Genomic DNA, 12,199 nt, shown 5'->3' on the forward strand with positions numbered 1-12,199 from the left:
CTATATTAAGGAAAGTTTCATCACCCTTAACGACTCACATTTAGATCTAAATTTGTTCAAAGTTTTCCACACTCTTAACTCAGCTGTTCTATAATATATAGATATATATTATTTTATCCATCCATTTACCGGTTTTCTTAATAACTAAATAAACTAATGATGATATTATTATAAGTTTAGCAATAATCATTTATGCAACACGATTTTCAAGTTTTCCTGAAGATGGAATAAGTTATTCGGAAACGTACAAACCTTGTAAAATAACATGTTTTATGTTTTTATTAACCGTCTTCATTTTCGTAACTGAAGTCAATCTTACTCGATACCGGATACATCCTGGCACACAATAAATAAATGTGATAACTAAAATAAGAAGAAATTTAAATATTATAGAGTTAGAAATAGCTACAACTCAAGCAAGAAATACGATAAATGTGTATTTTGTAAATAAGTGAAGATATACATAAATGTATTGAGAAAGAATCAATACTAAGCCTAATTCCGAGAACAAATATTTCGGCTTAGTTTATGGTTGGCGAATTTCTTTACCTTTATTTAAGAGCTTCTATAACCTCTTCGCAACAGTTTAGAAAATTTTCAATTACTGAATAATATGTATTCAGTTTTGGTTTCAGATGAAGTGTGGGCTGGCTCTATGGACGAACAATTAATTTTTCAGCTATCGTATCTGAATGACCCCATGAAATGTTTTATTTCTTCAGCGAAAGATTTTAATGAACCTTCCATGTTTATCTATAATAATAACAACACACCAAGAATAAGTTCATTATAGAACAAGACTTACATAATTGCTATTCCACAGTTTTTACTAGCTATAGAAGCTGCTTCTTCGAAAAGAAAGCCCTATTAAAGATACAGTGGGAATGATAACAAAAGGTGTTAACAACTGAAGCATTACTCAATAACACCTGTGAGTTCAATAACCATTTCAAGATGGATGTCAAAATGATAGCGTTTTGTTTCTAGTGAAATATAAGAGAAGCTACATTATAAACAACATAGAAAGAAACTTTTTATAATAAGTCTGTTATGTGCTCACTTAAAGTTTATTTTGGTAAGTATAGATCATAGTTATTGTATATTAAAATTAATAGGTACTCTTACGTATATTTTTTTTAAAAAGAAAACTGCTAGAATAGATATCTTATAATATTTTTTTATTAAAATAATACAAAAGTACAGATCGTTGTGGTGAAGTTGTATTTATTCATGTTCATGATAATTTCCTAGGGCAATAAAATCAAAACAATTTAATACTATATTTACTTTCAGTGGAATGGATTATCTCATGCTCAATTGTAAATAGTAATGCTCCAGATAAGAATTATATTAATTTAAATACATGTATTTTTATGTAAGAAACGTATTAGAAATAAAAACTAAGAATACTTGATAAACTCGATCGTAGGTATATCATTCATAGGAAGATGTATAAAAACATAGCACGGGCTAAGTCCTTTAAAGAATTACCTTTCGTTCTTAAAATCTGTATATTTTATTGTTTGGTTTCTTAAGTTAATTGTCCGCGTGTAGCACAGAGGTATGTTTGCGTAGTTACAGTGCTACAAACCAGGTTTCGATGTACGTGGTGGGCGAAGCACCTGTCGCCCATTGTGTAGTTTTGTGCTCGACTACAAACAAACATACCCTAAAGCAATGTATAGAATAAATAGAATGGACAAACGAAGGTGAACAACACGGATATAACTATATATAAGCTGTAGTTATCTTCATATTAATACCATATGTTTAAATAGAATATTGATTATTTTAATAAACTATGTTTGAATAATTTCTCACCTCTCTCATTCTGATTTGCCAGATTTCTTGTAGCTCTTCTTCTGTTGCCGACAACATTTTTTTCTTCACTAGGACACTTCCACTGAGGTAAACTCAAAATAGCAAATATCAGACCAGAAAGGCAGAGGACGAGCCTTGAATTATTGGAAGTCTACATTAAAAAAACATAAAGTCAGTTCTTCACATCTAAATATTAAAGTAGCTTTGTCCGTAATTGCGCTGTATAATTTAATCGTGAAACAACAAATCAAAGTAATAATAATTAATATAAGTACGATCCTGAAATATATATTACAGAATAAAACTTGAAGTAGTATCACCGTTGTACAAAATATTGCAGTATTTTACAGTAAGTGTTTATGGTCAATTTTTTAGCTATCATAAAGTGATGATAAATTTCTCTATATTTTGGTAAAAGAGTTGACCAGGAGTTGGCTGGTGTTGGTGATGACCAGCTCCCTTTCCTCTAGTTTTCACTGCTAAATTTGTGACAGCAAAATGGATAACTTTTGTGTAGTTTTGTGTCATATTCCAAGAAGGAAAGCCAAACTGTAAGCTATTGTAAAACCTTTCACACAATCACCTTTTCAAATTCTAAGCAATCTATGGTATTCACTCCCTTTCATGTCTTAGAATAATGGTTGAACGCATATAACACTAGTACCTAGATCTAATAAGTGTTGTTGACATAGCACAGATAGCCCTTTGTATAGCTTTATGCTGAAGAACTACTACATCAAATATCATATATATACATCTTTCTTCTTGTTTATAATTATTTGAAACCAGACAAACATGCTGATAGGAAATATTCATATCAATAAATTCTTTTAGAATAATGGATTTTCTGAATAGCTGAAAATGGTTTTGTCACGGCTCGAAGAGAGTACTACCAGAACCTCTGTGAAGGTTATGCTATATACCATAAACTCTGCAGAACCAACTTCACAGTTTTTGACAGAAGACAAACAAACTTTAAAGTGATTCAAGAAAAGAATGTTACAAGAATCACGTAAAGGCATTCATCAAAGTAGTTAATTACCATATAACCTAGGGTGATGAGTAGACTACAGTTAATAATGTGAAGTCTTTAAATCAGTTGACTAATATTTATATACACATCCTTATCCCAGTAAGATGTAATCTTTCTTCCGGCAGTCCTTGCATAATCTGTTGCACCTGCTCTCATTAGGTAATAGACTGGCCGAGGTATAACTGAAGCAGCTATACCAAAGGTTTTAATAGTTGCACTTAACCAGGGACTGGCTGAGCAGAGGTACTAGCACTTTGTCTATAGGATGCTCTTTGAGTCTTTCAGTGAATGTGGTTTATGCAGCTTAAATCAGAAAGTCCAGTTATTTAAATAGAGTACTGCTGTAACTCACAACTCTGACACCCTTAACTTCACTGCAGGCGATAACATTCAGTATGTGGGTAAAAATATTGACCACAATGTGAGAACCACTGATACCCTCAACACTTATTGGGTATCACAGCCACAATTACTCCTGCAAAGAAAGATACAAGGATTTTTCTTCAAATATCTGTAACAACAGAATATTATTAGGTGTTGGATGATTTATTGTAGAATACTTCACATTGCCATGTACAGGGTTTGCAGTCTCTAACTTATAAAAGTTGGACTTCCAGCCACGTTAGACACTGTCGATAGTACTATTAACACACCCTAGAGTATTTTCATACGTCATTGGTCCTATTATTCTGGAACAGCGGAAATAATTCTTCTACCTATGATCGACCTTCGACCTACAAATCTCTCTTGTATCTACTCTATCATGTAATTCATTTCGTAACCATACCAAACCGTATAATGTAATACCGATCATAGCATTCTATTGGCTACTTTGGTAGAAAACACTGATAATTATAAAATGTCAACCCGATGGAAGCGAATTTCATGATATTATTCTCAGGTCCAGAGGTTTCTGTACATTCATGAATTTCATAGATGGGTGTATCAGACATTTCATGACTGGGTATGGTTGTTTGAAGTGTCTCCTAGAGAAAGTTTATGCTAGAGGTAATGTGAGCCACATACTAATTGGTAAAAGCTGATGACAGTAGAATGTGGGGCCCTTGTCAACAGCACACACACATGTGTTGACTGACACATCACTCATCATACCACTGCCAGTCACATCCCAGTAGCCTCTTCTGTTGCAGAACAGCTCAACCAGGAACTGATTTATGCAGATGATTAAAATGATGAAGACAGTATTATCATCATCTACTGGTGAAGTAATAAATGTTGAAGTTGCAGTAGCGATGACCCATCAACAGACAGTCAGACGTGAATTTGTGAGAGAAGTCATTGATACTTATATTAGAAAAGCAGTCACTTTGTACAATGACCTGATATCTGACAGTACGCTAGTAGTCATTGCATAATCATCAGATACCTTTCGAGGAATATAATCTACAACATAGGCTTCAAAGTTATAATTGACAGATTTTTACACTGCATAATACACTAGGCATCATGCATAATTTTCTTAGATGAAAATTTACTTGTAACTGGAGACTGCAGACTGCACTTATATGTCTTGCAGAAGATGTTGTCCTACCTTTACACAAAATACATACATCTTTATTTGTAACACAGTTCTCTACTAAGTATTTTGAGGTGTACACTGTCTCCATGTGGTAAGAAGCTAAAATTAATACCATGCTTGCCTATCTATACACCTTCTTACAGGGCAGATTTTGGTGAGAACCAACATTACAACTGGCAAAACAACCAGAGGACGAATGATAGACGATAGTAAGAGGAACATTTGGCTACTGGTGTTTACAGTAATTTTTTCAACAGATCGTTGCAATTTATTGAACTCGTATTTTTTGGGTCGCGAGTAGGAATCCCAGTCACTCACACGTAGTGCGATAAAGAAAACTAAAGCTCACAGAATAGATACTCACAAAAACGTTGAAACAATAACATACAAAGATATACAAAAATAAAAATTATAACTAACAAGGCTTTATGCAAAAAAACTAAACAATGATGAAATTATTAGAATTGTATTAGTATACTTTGAAAATAGACTCCTGCAAAAATATCATAAAGTTTATATTCAAGTTCATTGATGAATCAGGTCATGCCCCCCTCTGGTATGTCTGCGGACTCACACCGCTAGAAACGGGATTTCGATATCCGTGGTAAGCAGAGCACAGATAGACCATTATGTAGCTTTGTACTTAATTACAAACAAACAAACAAACAAACAAAGAATCAGGTCATAGCTAGCTTGACGAAGCAAGTTAGAAGATGGAATGTTTTAAAATTTGTTAAGTTACAAATGCATAGTTAATATCACAGAATGTGCTTGATCATGAAGGGGAAAATCTACATGGTTCAAAAAAGAAAGATATGAAAGTGTGGAAAGAATTACGGTTTCAAGTTTAAATTTAAATTTCATGACAAGTGTTTAGGAAATCAACCAATTAAATAAGTGATTATTTAGTTACCTGAGGTTTTCGAGGATTGCATCCGTATACAAACACATATTCTAAAACTTCACTAATTATTCCAAAGGATTATTGTTCATGACAAAACAACCATAAAATCGAGGTATCACTAGTTTTGGTGTTACGTAAGTAGTAGATAAGTGAAACAAAACAAAATCGTTACATCATGTATCGTCACGATTCTGTACGTTACTGTAGGTGTGTAACATAGCTTTCACTTGATTCTTGTGGTTAAAGACATCTACAGAATGTTACAGTTTTATTACATTCCAAATGTTCCCCATTTCTTAGACAAGTTAGATAAATGTTATAAGAACTTACCTTGTACCGAATGTTGACTGGATTAGTGTCTCTAAACCTGACACAAAAAAATATTATTGATGTTATGTAGCCTCAAGCTGGATAGGATTATTGAAGGGAAAGCTTTGGTGTGACTATGTAAGGATATGCAACAATCGACCCGAACATTGATAGGTATTGCTGACATTTTTAAACAATAAATCCATTCATTTTATTCATATTTCAATGAACTTTACCTAAAATATAATCTAAGCAAGAGAAAAAGTTTAAGAAATAACTTTTCGATAGAGTGAAATTAAAATTGTAAATAAACGTTTTAAAGATTTATGAGTAAGGAACTCCAACTTATCTTTACTGAACATTAAAATATATTTTTACCGAGGTATTTAAACATCAACATTATCATTGTGTTACATTTATATTAACAATGTGTAACATTGATGCTTCTGATATACGTTTTTCGTCATACTTCATACAATACACAAATTCAGAGCCGTTTATTTCATTATACGTAGACAAACACATATAATAGCATATTAATATTAAATATTAAAACAAACCTATAAGTTCACAGTCGTCTGTTCCATTTTACATGTACAGTTACATATATAAACATATATGCATATAAACATATCAATATTAAATATTAAAAGAAACCTATAAGTTCACAGCTGTTTGTTTCATTCTACGTGTACAGGCACATATATGGCTGATTACATTAGAACAATTCTGTTGAGGTTTATAATCAAATTTAGATTGTATAAAGGGTTTGATTGATTCCTACCATCCCATATGCCTCTCATTAGAAGAAAAGCTTCTGAAACTTGCTGATACAGTCATCTTTGAGTAATATCTTTTGCAGAAACGACAGGTCATGTGATGGACGAGTGCATGGTGGGATAGGCATTGCTGGTTGATCAGCGTCTGCCCATCCTATCCTTGTTACTTGATACACCCTTGGAGGCTTTAGCCATCCGTGTTTTCTTGGGTCGTACGATCATTATTTCTTCTCTCTACCTGCCTCTTGAAGAGATGTATTATCAGTTAAACCTTGATACCCTCATTGATCAGTTACCATTTCCATTTTTAATATTGAGTGATTTTAATGGATCACCTTGGGGCTAGTATTGATGAGAGGGGTCGTGCTATAAAGTATTTGCTCTTGGACCACAGCCTGTCTCTCTTCAATACTGGTTCTTATACATATTTTTATGCACTTAGTCAGTATTTTACTGCTACAGACCTTTCTATCTGCTCCCCTTTACTTTTTTTAGACAGTCGACAGTTTTTCACGGGGCAGTGATCACTTTCTTATCATTTTGACGGAGACTGATCGTGGTTGATGCCATCCGATCCGCGTGCCTCGATGGAAGTTGGACCACCTAACGTACCTTCTTTACCTACTCTCTCAGAACTTGATCGTGCTATCGATAGATGACTGTGTGGTAGCAATAACTGACTGTATTAAACAGGCAGCTACTCATTGCGTTTTTAAAACCTCGACACGTTTCCCACGGTATCCTCATCCTTGGGAGAATCCTGACTGCTACATGACAAAAAACAACAACAACTCAAAAACGGGCTTGGGATACCTTTCGTAGATATCCCACACTTTTAAACCGCATTGCATTTGAGTAGGTTTGTGTTCATCCTCGGCAGGTCAGACGTCAAAGCTACAAAGAGTCTTGGATTAAATAAAATTCTAGCATTTCTTCTACCACCAGTTCCAAAGCATATGGGACACAATTCGAAATGTTAGCGGCCGGTATACTTCTGACCTTTTTTAATCTTGTTCTATGATGACGAGGAAGTTGCTGATACCCAGAGCATCACCAATATTCTCGGCGAAAGCTTTTATAATGCATCTAGCAATTATGCTTCAATCCCAATTTTTCTTAGCCATCAAAACACGAACAGAATGATCACCTCTTTCTTTTCAGGGTGATCGTCTCTATGATTATAATCATCCTTTATCCTGGAAGTACATCAATCGGACCTTATGATATTCACTACGAGATAGTGCACCATCTCTATACTGTCTCTCTTGCTATTCTTCTGATTGTTATTAACAGTATCTTTCAGGATAATGTTTTCCCGATGCTTTGCAATATGCAATTATACTCCCTTTTCCTAAAACTGGGAAGGATCTCAAGATTCCTCTGAAAAACCGTCCAATTGCTTTGACGAGCTGTCTCCGTAAAATATTAAAGAGGATGGTTAATGCTTGTCTTGTTTGGTTTCTTGAATCAAACAACCTCCTCTCATTCACTCAGTGCGGGTTCCGAAGACAATGGTCCACCATGGACAACCTGATTCGATTTGAAACATCAATTAGAAACTCTTCTCAAACGGCAATATCTTGTTTCTAAATTTCTTCATCTTGATAAAGCTCATGATACAACTTTGAGGTACGTGATCTTGCAAGACCTGAACTCGTATAGGTTGCGAGGCAATTTACCGATTTTTATTAAACATTTATCAATGCATCGGCGATTCCAAGTCCGTGTGGGTTCAATAATTTCCTATTCTTTCCATAAATACTTGGAGTCCCTTAGGGCTGTGTCTTGAGTATTACAATTTTCATTATAGAGATTAATGGCATCGATGTACAACTACCCCCTACAATTGCAAACATCTCGTGCCAGTCGTCAAATATGAGGGATATTGAGCGGCAGTTACAGACTGCCTTTAATCATTTACTGACGTGGACCAGAGCAAAGGGTTTTAACCTTTCTCTCTCGAAAACATTTGCATGCATTTTTTGCCGTCAACGGAGTATTCACCTAGATCTTGAATTCCATACTGGTAAAGCTGTGCTTTCCTTGGTCCCTGAGGCCGAGTTCATGGGGCTTATATTTAACAGTAAGCTGACCTTTATTCCAAACATCAAGCAGCTACGCGAGAAGTGAACAAGGGCGCTGAACATCCTCCGTGTCCTCTTTTCACATCTTGGGGTGCGGGTCGATGTTCCATGCTAAAAATTTATCGTGACCTCACTTGATCAAGATTATACTCCTGGTCTGTGGTCTATGACTCTGCCAGGACTTCCGCCTTGAAAATGTTGGACCCTGTTCACCATTAAGAGTTTTGGCTCGGCACAGGGGCTTTCTTCAGTCCAAAGTTTGCACATCTCATGAACCCCTCTACACCTTCGTCGTTTGCAACTGTGTTTGATGTATGCTTCAAAACTTCGATCTTTACCACAGCATCTGGGGTTGTGTTTCCCCTTCCCAGTGAGCCACACTTTTTTCATAATAGAAGATCTGCCTCTGTTCCTTTTAGCCGTCGTCTCCAGGTGTAGTTGGATGAATTGGGGCTATCTTTGGATGACATAGCGGTATCCACAGATCAGCTTATCCCACCATGGTTAATTACTATCCTCAAATGTATCCTTTCTTTGAGTCATCTGAAGAAGGCAAATACTCCTGATTGGAAGTATCATCTTCTATTTGTCAAACATCTTTCGAACTATCCTTCCATTCCCATTTCTCTCTTACTGCTGTACACTATATATAAAAAATTGAATTTCTCACTGTTTAAATTTTAAATCAAAAATTAAACTTTGTTTGTTTTACCTTGATTCATTTTTTTTAGAATTTTAATAATTTTACGTTACTTTTAACTTTTTTATCTGATGTTTGGCGGAGATAGCCTCGTTGCTTTTCGCCATAAAACGTGAAATCCTCCACCACTCTCTTGTGGAATGTAGTTATTCAATATTATACTTTAAGGTATTCCATATAGAACACTGGAAGAAATTCTACTCATTCAATACCCTTATAAATCTTGTAATTAATACATTTTAGTACAAGTATGTTATAAATCTATTTTCTTCGTATTAGTTGGATCAGTAGAAAATTTAAGGAACTTTTTAGTGTCACTGGAAAGTTATTTAATTCTTTCAATTAAATTCCATTAAGCAACGATTTCAATAGTTTCTTCAGTCTAAGATTTCAATAGTCATTTTAATCTAATATTTTAATAGTTTTTGCAATGTAAAATGTCAATAGTTCCTCCAATAACCCCGCTAGTACAGTGGCATATCTAGGGATTTACAATGTCTAAATCAGGGGTTCAATTCTCTTCGATGTGGGTTTTGATAAGAAAACACACAGTTTCTCATTATAAGATTTCAATATTTACCTCAATCTAAGATTTAAATAATCCCTTTACTTTGAGACTTCTGTAGTTTCCTTAATATAAGACGTAAATACCATTATCCTTATGGATATTAAATTTAATTTTTAAAGCATCTCTGTTCTTTTATCTCTATTAGAATTATGAGAGGCCAATGCTATTGATGCGAGTTTCTTCCACTACTGAAAGTTTTACCACTTCTAAAACATAAAGTTGTATCAGCAAAGAATAAATTAATCACGAATTCAGATGTTTTTCTCAGGAATTTAAACTTTAATCTTTGTGACAAAACTTTCTTTCAATCCCTTATATTATAATTCGACAAATTAGAAACAACTTTATGAGGTTTGTCGACATAAACTGTTTCTCTTTGCTGTTTGACTCGTTGATGGGTAAATGTACATTTTTTCAATTATTGTGTATGACCTTGACCTTTGAACTACGTTCACCAAAAGTTAACCAATTAGTTTCTGGGATACTCAATATTTGTAAAAAGACTCGATCAAAAGTGCATGGGCCCGAAATGGCCAGGTGGGTTAAGGCATTCTACTCGTAATCCGACTATGGCGGGTTCGAATCCCTGTCCCACCAAACATGCTTTACCCTATCAGCCGTGGGGAGTTTCACGTGACGATCAATCCCATTATTCGCCGATAAAAGAGTAGTTCAAGAGTTGGCGGTGGGTGGTGACGACTAGCTGCCTTCCACTGCTAAAGTAGGGATGGCTAGCGCAGATATCCCTGGAGTAGTTTTGCGCGAAAGTAAACAAACAAACAAACAAACAAACAAGCGTATGAAAACATTTCAAATTAAATTGTTGACGTACAATGTGACCTGGAACTTTGACTTTCATTGACTAGTAGTTATACAATTTTTCCTTGAGGAGCACTTAACCGTTGTACCAAATTTAATCATAATCCGATTTAGAGATTGCAAAAGAATATTGTTGAAACATGCCCACAAAAGCAGAGTGATAAGTGCAGGCGATGTCATATTGATTTGACAAAGATTTGACTACCCCGTAAACAATTGATGTAAAGAAAACTACGATTTGAAAAATCTGTGATATTTTCATTCCTAGAATGTGAGGATTCATGGTTTATGCTTCGTTACCGCAGGAAACGCGCTTTGCACTTTGGGGTTTTGGGTACGCTTTACGAGTGATGGCTAAATTCCAGTAACTGATAAAATAAAAATAATCCACAAATTAGCGGTTTGTGATGTTAGACCAATTGTCTTTTCTTTAGTAACATTTCTAAACTACAATCCGCTATGTACACCAAGCTGTACTGTAGTTTTACGCAAACATTTTACAACAAACACTGTTACTATTGGACAACATCTAGTGTCGGTGATCAATATATTCTATAATTATGGCTTATATACTGTGTCGGTTCTTGTAATTTTGAGGTTAAGAAATGATATTTCATTCCTTTCTTCCTGTTCACATGTGAAGTTAATGTTGGGATGTATAGAGTTAATGTGATTGAAAAAAATTAAGTGTGTGTTCTGTAGATCTAAATCCACCAACCGTGTCATCTACATATCTGTACCAGTATAGTGGTGGATGTAGTGCTGTGTTAATTGCTTGTGTTTTAAATTGTGTCATAAAATATTAGCTAAAACTGGTGATACTGGGTTGCCCATGCATAGGCCATTTGTTTGTATATAGTTGTGGTTGTTGAACATGAAGTTTGTCTTCATCGTGGTAAATTATATGAGGGTTGCTAATTGGTTGCTGGGAATGTCTATAGATGGGTCTCGGATATAGAGTTCTAAGACTATCTTGCAGGCTTCAGAAATTGGAACTTATGTAAAGAGGGATATAACATCGAAACTGGCCATTAAGGTTTTATGATTAAGTTGATTTAGATTAGACTTGAATTTATAAGAGTCTTTGATGAATGAGCTGGCTGATGTTACATATTTGGAGAATGACCATGCTATGTATTTACCAAGATTGTAGCATTAAACATATGGATATATGTGAAAACTATTGGTCGTAATGGACAATTTGGTTTATGAGGTTTGGTGATGCCGTACATTTGTGGTGTGCGTGGAGTCAGTTTTAAATAATGTTCTGAAAACTAAATACTAATATCGAGTAAAGCATTACAATTATTGCAACGACATCTTGTGACAAAGTTTTAACATTTTCTTTCATAGTGGGTGTTTGTTGTTCTTGTAGTTTCGCGACTAAAACTTCGTAGGATTAAACAATTATTGTATTTAAGTAATCTAGAAGCCGTTGATAAAAAAAGTACCACATAATTCTTCCCTGTAGAAGACACTTTTCATTAACATAATCATGCAGTCGGTAGATTTCTCAAGTCAGTCCAGGTTTAATGTTTATAAACAAATATAGTTAGAAATAACAAGAGTTGTAGCTGTGTTTTAGACATTTACTAGTTCAACTTTATTAACGTCTTAGACTGTGTCACTTATGAAACTTTAT

At 34.7% G+C, this 12,199-nt stretch overlaps 1 protein-coding gene, 1 long non-coding RNA gene and 1 pseudogene across 3 annotated transcripts in view; 1 reads left to right on the plus strand and 2 right to left on the minus strand.

The window, feature by feature from the left end:
• The window catches only part of LOC143247927 (solute carrier family 23 member 1-like), a 190,113-nt gene that overhangs the window by 163,709 nt on the left and 14,205 nt on the right, over positions 1-12,199 (minus strand). The window lies entirely within an intron of this gene.
• The window catches only part of LOC143247869 (solute carrier family 23 member 1-like), a 108,407-nt pseudogene that overhangs the window by 91,602 nt on the left and 4,606 nt on the right, over positions 1-12,199 (minus strand). Inside the window, exon 3 of the transcript XR_013026734.1 lies at positions 1,822-1,972. The product of XR_013026734.1 is annotated as a solute carrier family 23 member 1-like (transcript). The remainder of the gene's footprint in view (positions 1-1,821; positions 1,973-12,199) is intronic.
• The window catches only part of LOC143246503 (uncharacterized), a 272,362-nt gene that overhangs the window by 34,990 nt on the left and 225,173 nt on the right, over positions 1-12,199 (plus strand). The window lies entirely within an intron of this gene.

This window comes from Tachypleus tridentatus, chromosome 3 (assembly GCF_004210375.1).
Source record: "Tachypleus tridentatus isolate NWPU-2018 chromosome 3, ASM421037v1, whole genome shotgun sequence".
Classification (NCBI taxonomy): Eukaryota; Metazoa; Arthropoda; class Merostomata; order Xiphosura; family Limulidae; genus Tachypleus; species Tachypleus tridentatus.